Source organism: Acinonyx jubatus, chromosome D4 (assembly GCF_027475565.1).
Source record: "Acinonyx jubatus isolate Ajub_Pintada_27869175 chromosome D4, VMU_Ajub_asm_v1.0, whole genome shotgun sequence".
Classification (NCBI taxonomy): domain Eukaryota; kingdom Metazoa; phylum Chordata; class Mammalia; order Carnivora; family Felidae; genus Acinonyx; species Acinonyx jubatus.
The window spans coordinates 84,807,467-84,822,123 of NC_069391.1; the positions used below are offsets into that span (position 1 = coordinate 84,807,467).

At 42.8% G+C, this 14,657-nt stretch overlaps 1 protein-coding gene and 1 non-coding gene across 3 annotated transcripts in view; both read right to left on the minus strand.

The window, feature by feature from the left end:
* PUM3 (pumilio RNA binding family member 3) overlaps positions 1-14,657 on the minus strand; it is a 335,043-nt gene that overhangs the window by 225,054 nt on the left and 95,332 nt on the right. The window lies entirely within an intron of this gene.
* On the minus strand, positions 14,355-14,461 carry LOC113594306 (U6 spliceosomal RNA). Its single transcript, XR_003414666.1, has one exon. It is a non-coding gene; the product is annotated as a U6 spliceosomal RNA (small nuclear RNA).

Here is a 14,657-nt window from a genome sequence, read left to right on the forward strand (position 1 = left end):
AGAGGCTTGTTTGCCTCTTCACACTCCAAATCGCAGAGGTGTGGGACAGCATCTGCTGCTAATTTACGCTCTGTGTCCACGTCCGGTCAGCACGGGGGTCTCTGTTTCACGTTATTCTCACTCAAGGACCCAGGCAAGAAAGTGCCTCAGGATGGTGGGTGCAAAACACCAGAAAATGACAATGGCCACACGGGCTTGTAAAACCTTCAGACAGAAAGAACACAAAGATTGGCCAAGGCGAGTCTCACCTCCACGCCTAACTTGAAGGAAGCATGGCAGGGGAACCCTATCTCGTGGCCGCGAGAGCGACAACAGAGCAAATATCCGTGCACAGCTCTTCTCACTGCCTGAGTAGAGGGTCTTCCAGAGGCAGAGATCCGATCGCACCCGGTGTCCCGAGTTCAAATTCTGGGATTCTAACAAAATCTCCCCCAATTTCGCATCAACAGAAAGCAGTGAAATGCAAATTCAACTGACGCACTATTTTCTAATTGTTTTTTTTTTTTTTTTTTTTTAAGTAATCTCTATACCCAACGCTGGGCTCGAACTCACAACCGTGAGCTCAAGAGTTGTGTGCTCTACTGACTGAACCACCGGGGCACCCCGGATGTATTCTTTTTTAGGACAGTTGAATCAGTGGCGCCTGGGTGGCTCAGTTCGTTAAGCATCTGACTTTGGCTCAGGTCACGATCTCATGGTTTGCGAGTTCGAGCCCCGCGTCGGACTCTCTGCTGTCAGCACAGAGCCCGCTTTGGATCCTCTGTCTCCCTCTCTCTCTGCCCCTCCCCCACTCATGCTCTGTCTCTCAAAAATAAACATTTAAAAAAAAAAAGGACAGCTGAATTAATAAAACCTACAACATCCAATTATGTTAAGGTTTCAACGAAACAATACACAGAAACCCCACTAGAGTCATCATAAACCCGAACACGTGTTCTGGAAAGCAACCCAGCGTATGTACAGGAGCAAGAAAGAAAACTTCATATGCTCTGGCACATTTGTTCAACACCTGGGGATTGGGCAGAATGAAACCATCCAAAAGCTATGGACCCAAAAACATTTATTTATTTGTAATATGAAAAATGTCGCTATCATTAATTAGAATCGCAAGATTATTATTTATACTGAAAAACAGAAATCATTTCAACGTCCTACTATAAGGATCGCGTAAGTATTTTATAGGAACTCGTTTGTGGAATATCACTTAAGTATTTTCAATGATGCTTATAAAGACTAACAAACATGGAAATATACTGACGACAGAATGCGACATGAAAATAGCAGGGTACGAAATAATACGTAAACAACAATCACAACCATTTAGAGACGGATACAAAACAGAAATGCTGACAATAATGAAGCCAAAATGCTAACAGCAGCTGTATTGATAACATCTTCGCCCCAGATACAATAATCACGAGAAATAAACTTTAAAGTGGAATCTGAACAAACGACAATTATCTTCGATTGAGAGGGGTTCTGTGAAGTGGCTGCTCGGGCTGAAGTCACTTTTGGAAAATGGTCTTTCCACGAGAGCAGGGATCTATGATAGTGCAAGCTCACAGAAGGTGCTCACAAACATTTATTGTATCAATAAACACAGAGAGTGAATGGAGCAAAGAAAGAAAAAGAGCTATAAATTAATGTCAAATTAAGAACATGAAGAGGTAGGGATCGTCTCTCTTGAGAACCCTGGCTAGACAACCGTTAATCATTAATCAGAGAAATGGTTTGCAGGCCCAGAAAGAACAGTCTCTTAGGATCAGTTCTGCGTGAGCACAAAGTTCTAGCAGCCATGGAAACTCTTTATTTCTTCCTGATGGCACCTCTGCTATTACTTCCTTCTCAGTCACGCCCTCCTTGAGTGACATCCTCACACCCCCAAGATTGGTCCAGGATAGGGTATCAGTCGGAACATCTGACTGGTATAAAGAGAAGCTATTTTCCTTTAGCCACAAAATATATATATATAATAGTGATCTTACCTTCACTCCATGATCTGCCCTGTTGTCTCAAAGATCCTCTGTAAACCCTATTATTTAATGAAATTCCCAGGAAAGCCCAATTCTAGGTTTCCCTATGGAATCCAGACCTTCCTTAACCTAATTATGCAAGACTGCCATGTATGGTTGCACAGGATGTGCACTGCACAACCCAGGAACTAGATTATGTATCAGAAATACTTAGATTGATTAATTTATTACAATTCTTTAGCCAATGACAGTCAATAGTATTTTTTTTCCCTAGCAAAATCATGATTACTTTCTGGCAGACGAAAGAAAAACTGTCTTAAGGAAGGAGGTTTTTGGGGTTTTTTTTTCCCCTAATTTAGACAAAGTGTTCTGTGCACTGCAGTGACTCTGAAGTCTGCTCAATGAGCACATGCATTAGTCCCTGCCTTTTCCACCATGGCCTCACCTTACAAAGGTGGCACATTCAAATGCTTCATGAGCCAGACAGGTTCCGTAAGTAGGTGAAGGGGCCCACGTGTGTGCATCTCTAGAAAGTAGCAGCGGCTATAAAGAAACAGGGCTGGAGAGTAGAGACCTAGTGTAAGTGCCTTCAGGTTTAATTAAAACACAAAGTCACCCTGGAGGCTAAACGTAACTCATCTGGTAAACCCATCTGCCTGGTCCACAGTTCACAAACTCTGGCTCTTGGTCAAGTAAGTGACGAGAAGAAGGACAGAAAGCAGCTTATTTGTTGAAACTTAATCTTCCTTATTTCCCGCAGTCAAACCCACAGAAACCTCAAAAGGCTTCCGGGTTGGTGGTTCTCAACAAGGGGTGATTTTTCTCCCCCAAGGAACACTGGGCAATGTCTGGAGAGGGGACAATATCACAACTGGGGACGGCGGTGCTGTTGATTATCTAGTGGGGAGAGGCCGGGGTGCTGCTAGACTAACCCAACAGGGTGCAGCACAGCCCCCCCCCCCCCCCCCGCAACAGAGACATCATCAACCAGCCTCCAACGTCAATGGTGTCACGGTGGAGAGAAAAAAAGAAACAATTTTTAGCCTGATGTGAAGAGAATCCTTAAACCCTGGGCGGAATCTACAGGTGTGGACAATAGAAGAAAGGGTTAGCCCATTTCTCGACGGGGCACAGCATGTGTCGGTTTGCCTGTTTTCAGGAACATCAGATCTACTGGGATGTGTAGTCAGAGGCAATGTCTTACATCAGAATGGAGTTAAAAATCCGCTTCTGATAGTTTCTTTTTTTTTTGAATGTTTATCTATTTTTGAGAGAGAGAGAGAAAGAGCATGAGTGGGGGAGGGGCAGAGAGAGAGGGAGACACAGAATCCGAAGCAGGCTCCGGGCTCCGAGCTGTCAGCACAGAGCCTGACAAGAGGCTCAAACCCACGAGCTGTGAGATCATGACCTGAGCCGAAGTCGGACGCTCAACCAACCGAGCCACCCAGGCGCCCCTTCCAAATCATGTTTTAATGGAATTTCCCATGTATAATTTTTAAAATTTTTTATCATGATTTTTAAATTCGCAGAGAGTAGTATAAAGATTTTTATCATCCAGATCCAAAGCTGACTGAGATTTCATCAATCTCCGTTCATTTCTACTACCGTGTGTCTTGTGTTTTCTTGGCTGGACATTTTAAAGCAAATCCAAGACTTAATGCCATTTCATCCACAAATACTTTAGTACTATTCAGATATTTTGTGCGCATGTTCCACAGGAAATGGGGACCAGAGAGTACGTTCCTATAATAAATCCTGAGAGCAGAGAGGCACGGAAGGGGCCAGGCTCCAGCTGGGTTCAAGCGAATATGAGTTTTCCCCAAAAGAGAAAAAAATTGAAAATCGGCTGCTAAAAGCTTGGAGTCTTGACTTTTTGCTTTCTTGAGTCATTATGTGAAGCATCACTGCACAGATGCTCAGGGAATATCAACTTTCCTACAGCAAAGGTGCAGACACAACTATAGGGAAAATCCAGCTATCGTTGCTAATTACGACTCTCCTTTCTCAATAATTGATAGACAAGTAGACCAAGAATCACTAAAGATCTTGAACTACCTGACATTTAGAGAAAAATCCAAGCTGACAGTAACATAACACATACTCTTTCCAGAAACACATGGAACATTCCCCAAGATGGACCGTACTGTGGGCCCTAAAACAAACTCCAACAAACTTGAAACAAAACATGTTCTCAGACCATAAAAGAATTCAACCAGCACAGTGAAAGATATGTGGTAAGTCTCCCAATGTTTGGAAATTAAACAATTTATTTCCAGATAATCCATGGATCAAAAAGGAAAAACCACAGGCCAAAGAACAACACACATTATTTTGAACTTCATGGCAAGGAAAACGCAACATACCAAAATGTATGGGAGGTACAGAGAAGAGTGTGTAGAAAAAAATTTGTAGCATTCAATGTGTCTATTAGAAAAACAGAAAGCACTTAGGTTAATGCTTTAAGCATCTACCTTAAGAAGGCAGAGGGAGAAGAGTAATCAGAGAATCAAAGTAATCAGAAGGAAGAAAATCATAAAGACAAGAGAAAGAGTCAAGAAGATGGAAAACAAACAAAATAGAGAAAAATGAGCGACACCGAAAACTCTTTCACTGGAAGGCTGAATAAAGTTGGTACGTCTCTAGCTAGACTGATCAAGGTGGGGAAATAGCTGTTATTGATATAAGGAGGGAGATCATACCAATACAAAGAATGATTACGCGGAACATAATGGCAGGTAATTTAACAACTTGAATGAAATGGAAAAATTGCACGGAAGACATAAAGAAGTAAAATTCATTAGTTAACAGTACATATATTTACTAGATCTCTATATATAAAATAAATTGCCTTTGTAGTTAAATATCTTCTTACAAAGAAAACTCAAGGCGCATTTGGCTTCCGTTGTTACTTCTGACAAACATTTGAGAAAGAAGTGATGTCAAATTCCACACAAAGAGCTCACAAAACTAGTTTGGGGAACATGCCCCCATTTTACAAGACCAGCATTAACCTGATACCTAAACCAGACAAAGGCATTTTATTTATTTTTTCCAAAATGTTTATTTACTTATTTTGAGGGAGAAAGAGCACAAACAGGGGAGGGGCAGGGAGGGTGGGGAGGGAGAGAATCCTAAGCAGGCTCCACGCTGTCAGCACAGGGCCCAACGCGGGGCCTGAACTCACGACCCGTGAGATCATGACCTGAGCTGAATTCAAGAGTCAGACGCTCAACTTCCTGAGCCACCCCCAAAACCCCCAAAGACATTTTTAAAAACTACAAAGCAACACCTGAAGAACATAGACACAAAAACTATTTATGAAATTCTAGCACATCTAATTTGTAAAAAGAAACACACATCATGACAATGAGCTTTCACTCAAAAATTCAAGGCTGTTTTAACATTCGAAAAATCAAATTCACCCTATTCACAGGCTAAAAATAAAAATGATACTCTCATCTTCATCTATCGAGAAAGACATTTTGCAAAACACAATTCAAGATGGACATGACTAGCAAATTAGGAACAGAACGGACTTTCCTCAACCCAACGAAGGATGTCTATAAAAATACCTACAGCTAATGGTGAAAACTGAATGTCTTTCTTGAGGTCATGAACAACGTAAAGATGTCTAGGCTCACTTCTTCTATGCAACACTGGCCTCCAGGTCCTAGCTGGTGCAGTAAGCAAGAAAAAGAAATAAAAAGGGTACAGATTGGAGAGGAAGAAGTACAACTGTCTCTAATCACAGATGACATGATCACTTATATAGAAAACCCTAGGAATCTACAAAAGAAGTCTACAAGAACTAAGTGACTCAGCGGGACTGCAGGATATGAGACTAATGTACCCCAAAATCAACCGTGTTCCCAAAGCAATGGATAATCAATGCATACTAAATTCGGGCTATTTGAGGAGGAGCAGCCTATTTATGTAATTTCAAAGTACCTTTGCCCCAAACGCTTATTTGCCATGACGAACAGGGAAAGCACGGTAACGTTGACAGTAAAGAAACGGGAAAACATGTTGACCGGGTGCCCGAAATTCCTACTACCAACAAGAGGCAGAGACCTCAGTGCTCCCTAATGGGGTATCTACAGAAGGACACAGCATCAGGCTATACCTGGTAAAGCCCAAAGGACTCAAATAGATCAGAAATAAAGCGATAGCGTGTGTGGGTTTAAGAGATCAAATGTGAGAAAATATGTAAATGAATGAATCTACTTAAAGGGTACTCAGAAGTTCTCTGTCACGTTCACGTACCTTCTCTGTAAACTGGAAAGTTTTTCAAATAAAAAAAAAAAATGGGAAAGCTTTCCCATGATTCACCAACTCCTAGAAGAAGGTCCACCATTGTCTTTCTTCATTTCCTTTCCTCCGTGAGTGAGATGTTGACACAAGCTGGCTTTGCCGTGTCTGTCGTTAGCATCCCAACTCAAGGTACGAGTTTTCTAGGTTCAGCGTCAACCAGTGAAAAATGAAAAGGGCAGCTTAGAAGCTGGGTCCACAGGCCTTGCATTTTTTGTCACTTGGGCGCCTTCCTTCCTGTCTGTGAGCCTCGGCGTCTTTGCTTAAAAATGGAAACCAAGAGTGATAACATGGCGGCCTCACAGGGCTGCTGTGAGAATCACAATGAACGGAAGTATGAATACACGCTTGGCAAATGGGTATAAAAATGGCATAATGCTCACAACAAAGCTGGGCCTCCGCTTCAAGGCCTCCGGACGCTCTCATTCTCCCTGGGGATGAAACCAGGATCCCCACCATGCCTCCAACATCTCACCTGATCTGGCCTCTGTTCTCTGACCTCGCCCTCTCCTTCTCCCTCGTTTCATCTAGCCCCCCCCGGGTCTTAGTGCCTTTCTTCAGACACACCCTGCCTCACGGTCAATGTAATTCTGCTCCCCAGTCTGGACACCCCCCCCCCCCCCGCCTTGTCCAGATCCGCACAAGGCTCCCCGTCCTGCACGGCAGGCCTCTACTCAAATGTCACTTCTCCATGAGGCTTCCCCCCCCCAATTACCTACAAACGGTACACATGCTTAGTCCCCCGTCTTCCTCTGCCTCTTTCCCTGGTTTACTTTTCTTTTCAGCCTTTATCACACACAACTTCACTATAACTCTTCATTTATCTACTGTCTGTGCCCTTCTCTTCAAGTGTCAGCCACGGGGCACCTGGGTGAGCGTCTGACTTCGGCTCGGGTCATGATCTCGCAGTTGGTGAGTTCGAGCCCCGCATCAGGCTCTCCGCTGACAGATTCTGTGTCTCCCTCTCTCTCTGTCCCTCCCCCAACTCGTGCTCTGTCTCTCTCTCTCTCAAAAACAAATAACCATTGAGATAAATGTCAGCTATATCATTGTAAGGACTTCTATTTAGTCGGCACTCTGTCTTCAGCACATAAATGTGTGCTTGGCACGGAAGAGACTCTCGATAAATATTTGCCAGATGCATAAGTGACTGAACAGGATGTCAACCTTGCACACGCCTAGTGCAAATCCACTAGCAGAACCTACTGCTTCACAGAATTTACCCCAAGTCCATTTAATTAAACATTTTTTCTCCGTTGGCCTCTGTCACTAACTATCTCCACTGCTTCTAAAACGCGGTGAATTTAAATGTACTGGATTTCACAGTGGTCTCTGAGATTCCCGGAGGTCATGGGACATGTGACAAAATCAGCCTTGGAGATCACGGAGTCACAGTTCTGAAGAAGGAGAAAAGGGGCAAAAACATTCCTCGCGTAGACATATTTGAATATTTGATCCCTTCTTTCCCAGAGACGCCACCTAATTATCAATACAGGTCAACTCCCCAATAAAGTTGGATTTTTCTCTCTTACCCAAGTTACAGATAATTGGCAGCTGTTGACTCACTTCTAAATCTAAAATAGCAGCCTCACATTTCAAATGCCACATTCTCTCACTCCGGAGAAGCCGAGCGCATCTCAAAAATTCAGCAATTGTGTCTGATGGGCAGTGACACCAGCCGACAGCTCACTGTCAACACCTAGGCTGACAAATGACAATCAAGACCCCCCTGCCAGCAGGGACCCGGGCCATCTGGGACCCTCTGGGTGACAGCCAGCTTGGCCCTCCCTTGCCACCACTTCCTACAGCTGGGGACTCCGGTCTTTCGCTTCATAACGTGCACTGACAGACCCAGAGTGAGGAGACGGCCGTTCTTACCGTGAGTCTCCCAGGCCAGGAAAATCAGACAGGCAACTAACTCCTCCGGGGACTTTCACTGATTTTGAAAACTATTATTAGATTAAACCAAGGAAGCCCATCAATCCGTAAACACCTGCATTTGCAATCGGTGTGGTTCAGGGATTCACGGAGAGCAGTCTAGAGACACATAAACCACAGAATGCAAAGGGGTTAGGAGGCGTCCGTGGGAAAATTCTCAAGTCCAGTCTGAAACTCCTGGTAGCAATTATTTTTTCCTTCTTGGAGAACCAGGGAGACTGAGAGATTAGAGCCAGTGTTCTAAAGCAAGGCGGGGGCGGGGGGGGCCGGTCAAGGCCATTATGCTCATTCCTGAAATGTAAGTGACGCACTGAACTGATGAAAAATTTGTATCAGAATTGGTCCCACTTATGGGCTCCTTACTTAGAAATGTTCCTCTTGCTTTTGTGATGGATGTAAACAGATTAAGGAGAACCTTGATCGTTTGTATTCTATATCAGGCAAAAGCAAATTGAACCTGGATTTCATTACTGAGCCCCAAATCCCTGTCTCAGAGAATGTAATGAAAAAGGTCAGGTGATTCTCCCACCCCCACCCCCCACTTTGTCTGGTAAGTGACTAGAAATCATGTACAGAGGGCTTCGTGTAGGATCAGGGCAGCCGACTCCCATTATTGGCCTCATCACTATCTAGGCTCTTCAAGATACTTTCTTCCACGAAGAAGCCGGGAAGCAGTACCGGCGGTGGATAGAAAATATCTGGTCATTGGATATGCTAGGGAGTAAAATTCATCCCAATTTCTTAGGACCGTTTCTTCTTTAATTTTTAAAAATATTTTTAATTACTTTTGAGAGAGAGAGAAAGGGAGAGAGTGCAAGTGAGGGAGGGGCAAGAGAGAGAGAGGGAGACACAGAATCTGAAGCAGGCTCCAGGCTCCGAGCTGTCAACACAGAGCCCATCGCTGGACTCAAACCCATGAACCGCGAGATCATGACCTGAGCCCAGGAGGGACGCTTAACCCACTGAGCCACCCAGGAACCCTGAGACCTTTTCTATTGGCCTCTCAAAATTTCTACCCCGCCACAACATAAAGAATTAAAGAAAAGGTTTTGTCCGAAAAATGAAAGGCAGCCTCAATTTTGAGAGTCCCTGAAACATCAAATCCCCAGGTCTGCTCAGACTTTTGTACCGACTCTGAATAGTACCCTCACGAAACACGGATACTGTAGAAACGCGCACTCCATGTGGGCTTTACGAGTATGTTTCCTCGAGGATTAAGTGTTCCAAGTGTGAAGACATTGGACGAAAGGCTTTCCTTGTGTTTTTCTTGTGGCACAAGCTCTCTTCATTGTTTCTCTGGCTTCTTTCTTTCTTAAAACTACCCAGGTGTCATCGGGGAGGATGTGCGAGAGCGTGGGAAGAGTGTGTGGCTTTGGAGTCAGGAAGCTAGGGATTCCAATCCGTGGTCGGTTAATTATTAGTCACATTACCTTGAGAAAGTGACTGATCTTCTCTGAATCTCAGTTTCTTCATCACTAAGATGATCTGTTTAATCTTCCCTCAAGTAGACGGTGTCTTATGTGACAGGTCAAACGTGTATGGTGTAAAAAGTAAAAATGACATTGTGCCCTTAGCCTCATTATGTCCCATTATATAGGACAGAACAATTTTCCATTACTTAAAGCCTTGCCTTCCTGAAAGTCGTGAACTCTGACAAACATTCTAAAACATTTGCATCCTGAGATAAGCCACATCCTGATTCTCATTATCGAACGTAGGAATTACTTACCTTTATTAAAACTGACAGCTTTTCACGGGGCCTGGGTGGCTCAGTCAGTTCAGCATCTGAGCAGCTTAGGTCATGATCTCATGCTTCATGGGTTCAAGCCCCACATCGGGCTCCTTGCTGCTGTCAGCATAGAGACCGCTTCAGATCCATTGTCTCCCTCTTTCTCTGCCCTCCCCCCACTCTTTCTCCCTCCCTCTCTCTCTCTCTATCAAAAATAAACATTTTTTTAAAAAGTAAAAAACAAAAAAACAGCAACAACTGAGGGCAATGCCCATCCAAGTGTCTGCTCAAGACGTGGGCGCTTGGCCTGCCACGGAGGACCGGACCACAGCGCCCACTGCTCAGGCTGCTGAGCGGCTGCAAGGACCACTGAGTGGTCTTAAGCTGCTCAGCCAGAAAATGGAAATAAGCTTGACAGAAAATAAAGAGTTTCTAAAAGCTGTGATCAAAAAAACCCAACAAAAACAAACACAAAAACACAAACAAAGCACAAAAAATACCTTAAAACAAACACAAAAAACCACCCAACTCAAGTGTAATCCAGCTAGAACCGCAGAATGTTCTATTTGACCCACAAACATAGCCTTCTCTCTTCATCTGGGAGCCAGCTGTTGGGAAAGCCAGACCCCCTCACATAGGTTTTATTATTGCAGATATAACTCCGCTCGGTCCTCGAAAAATGTTTATTAAGTTTGGCTTCTTTGTTTGACTTTTAACACGGAGGTCTCACTGAGATGCTCACACGGACTTATCCACCACACCTTCCAAGCTGCATTACTTGAACCGTGCACTTTATGAGCCGAGCAGGTCCAGCCCCATGTTCTCTGGCTTCTAGGGTGAGTCTAACTGTACTAACGTAGTGATTTTGTACTGACTTAGTCTGTTTCTAAATTATTTTTCGTCTCTTGCTGTCTGGATATCTGCTTTTATTTCTGCCCAAAGCCTATTTGAATTATTTCTACCTAATGGATGTCTGGTCCCCTCTAACAAATGAGAAGTGCCGAGAGGTTGGTGTTCATTTTCATTTGGTGCTGTTGGTCTACACTTTGGGGGCTACCTTGAATGACAGAAGCATCTGCTTCTCTACATCAGGTGTTTAGTTTACCAAGACCAGGGGCCTGTCTCAGTAGAATGGTGAAGAGAGGTGCCCTGTAGGATGTCCTTCACTACTGATATTTTCTTTTAGCTATAAGAGACATTCTAAACTGCCTTGTCCGTGCCTGTCTTTGCTGCAAAGGTTGTTCACATATGCGTTTGTTCAACTCAATGTGACCTATGAATGAAATTTCCAAGACTGTCATTCTCTGGGTGTTTATAAATGAGAAAATCTCCCTCCTCCTCACAGAGAAAAAGTGTTGGGAGTAGTTCCTCTGCAGGCCTCTTTCTGGGACTCCTGTCTTAGTATGCCAAGAGTTCAAGGTCTTGACTACTCTTTGCCTGGGCTGTTTCTCAGGGTTGTGTATGCAACAATCAACCTTCAGGTATGAAATAATATCTTCCTCTGGAGCAAAGAGCTTAGCTTGCTTACTGCTTGCTATAAAACAGCGGGTTCTCCAAGCTTGCTGTTCCTCTCCTGTATTGCCTACCATTGCATGGTCAGACACCCATTGGATCCTCTGCACCTGCCTCTGGGTATCGGGGCTCAGAAAACTAACAGTATGCTGACATTCTGTCTACTGCTCTTTCTCGGAGTCATTAACTCCTTACCTCTGAGCCAGAAGTCTTGTGCCTTCTGTCAGCACTCATGAAACAGTGGCAAACTAACTTATTAGCTTGCAAGTCAGATAAAATTTCACCCTTCACCATCCGTGGCAGAAACAAATGGCTTTGTAATAGGGTCTGTAATTGTAACTCTTTGTGTCTACGGCCAATCTTTTGAAAGTACCCTTGAAGATCATAGGAAGATTCGGGAAGATCATAGAAATATGTCATTGGCATGTGTCACAGATATATCGAAGTCAAAAAGGCAGATCTACCACTGAAGGCAAGGAAACGTTTGCAAATATTTTGTGAGTTGAAACTCATTTCTCTTGGCTTGCAGGACAGAAGGCTCTGATTTGTGGGTTGTACGGTAATTGTACAAATGAGCTAGGATGTATGCTAAAGTAATGAAAATGTTGATTGCTTCTGGCTTTTCATGAATACCCATGACTACTGCCCGGGAAATGTGAAGTGTTCTGAGTGTGTGAATTTCTTTCTTTTGAAAGAAACAGGGAACACTCCTCTCATAATCATGACAGATTAACTGGTACCATGCTTTTCCTTCCTCTGAAACAAGAAAACTACATGAAATAAGGAAAGTACATGAAACAGTGCCGTCAGACAGCAGAGAACAGACAGGCAATGCAAAATTGTGATCCAGAAGGGAAACCAATTAGGACACTGCTACAATTAGCCTGGTTTTCTGTCTAGAGACATTATCCGCACTGCAGCACATGGTCTGGAAAGCAAACCAGGACGGAGAGATCTTGCTGAGTGGAAGATACAGAGATTGGTATTCAGAAAGGCTGAAGCTGCTGGAATTTCTAAGGCCGATTACTCGAAAGCAAGCTCTTTCTATAGGAAGAAAAAACTAAAAATATTTGCATAGGGCTCCCCTTGAGTTTCTAGCTGAATAAATCTTAAATAAAATATGTGTAGGGTTGATGCCCAGAAGATGGTCAAAACCACAGTGGGCCAAGAATAACTATGAGAGAGCTCTAAGCTGAACAATTCCCAGAGATAACACAGGGTGGGGAGAGTTTCTAGCTCCAGCCAGAGTGGAGAGACCTTGCTGAACAATTAAGACGTAACAGCAGAAACCAAGGATCAGACACACCTTAGGAGCATGTCAAAACTAGACCTAGAATAAAGACTTCCCTAAGTCGGCCAAGGCAGAGCTAAGAAGCAAGTCTCAGAAGAATCAAGCTGACCTAAAATTAGCTAATCCATCTGAGCAAACAAACCTTAATACTCCGTAAAGGAAGTCAGCGGAATCCAGACACTCAATAGCACAACACTTAGAATGTCCAGCTTCCATGACGGAAAGAGATCTGCACAACTTCTAAGTACCTGAAAATTAAAATAATTCTCAATATCTCAGAGACCAAAGAAGTAATCAGAAGAGAAATCAGAATGTATTTGAACAGAATGACAATGAAGATGCAACATAGGGAAGTCTGGTTATATATCAGGAAAGCCAGAATTAGTGGAAGGTTAACGACTTCAGGAAATTATACTAGAAAAGAATAAAAGGACAAAATACCGACTTAAAGCTTCACTGTAAGAAGTTAAAACACAAGGGCAGAGCAAAATCACGGAATAAAAAAAACAAAGAAAATTATAAAGAGAAATCGATGAAATAGAAAAGAGGTAAGCAAAAGAGAAAACAAATGCAACCCATAGCTGATTTGTTGAAAAGACTTATAAAATTGATAAACCTCTAGCGATGCTTCAAAAAAAAGAAAGATCAGACATTAATAACCAATTATCAGGAGAAAAGAAATTATAATAAATATTATGAAGTAAGAGGATAACGTGGAGGGGCGCCTAGGTGGCTTCTCGGTTAAGTGTCTGACTCTTGGTTTCAGCTCAGGTCTTGACCTCATGTCTTCGTGGGTTCGAGCCCCACAGCCGGCTCTATAATGGCAACACAGAACCTGCTTGGGATTCTCTCTTTCTCCCTTTCTCTCTGCCCCTCTCCCACTCATGCTGTCTCTGTCTCTCTCAAAATACATAAATAAACTTTAAAAACAATGATAAAAAACGAGGATAACACGTAAACTATGAAGAAATTTTAATCTGACATCTTAGATGAAATGCAGTAATTCCACGGAAGAATATAAAACATCATATCGACACGAGGAAAAAATCTGAAGTGTCCTATATCTACTAAATCAATCTATTGCTAAAACCTTAAGCCCCAGTCACTTTGCAGGTGAATCCTATCAAAAATTTAATGAAGAATTAATACCAGTTCTATGCAAACTATTTCATTCCAGGTAATTCACTACATTTATACAATATGATAGTCTCAACAGATCCAGAAAAATACTTAACAAAATCTAATGCCTAATTATAATAAAAATTTCCAACAAGCTAGGGAAAGAAGTAAACTTCCCCGATGTGATCATTGGCACCCACAAAAGACAGACCACACACATTATACTTAATGGTGACAAGTGGACTTTCCTTAGAATCAGGAGAATGTCAAGGACAACTGCTTTCCCAGATCTATTCAAGATTGTACTGGAAATCACAAGAATTACAAAAAGTCAAGAAAAAAACATAAAAGGCATAAAGATCAGAAAACAGGGAAAGTCATCTCTATTTGCAGATGACAGTTTTGTTTTTGTTTTCGTTTTTATTTTATTTTTAATTTTTTAAAATTTACATCCCTTTCAGGGGTAGATTCCTTAGTGCCCCTTAAAAATATGGAACGCTTCGCAAATTTGCATGTCATCCTTGCACAGGGGCCATGCGAATCTTCTCTGTATCGTTCCAATTTTAGTATAAGTGCTGCCGAAGCGAGCACGACAGTTGTTTTTTTTAACATAGGAAATTCTAAGGAATCTAAAAGAGAACTACTAGAACTAGTAAGTGACTATAAAAGGTTGTGGTATCCAAGATTAATATTGAAAATTAATTAGAGACTTCCAGGGAGGGTGGCGGAGTAGGAGAATCCTGGGCTTAACTTGTCCCATGGATACACCTAGATAACACCCACATCA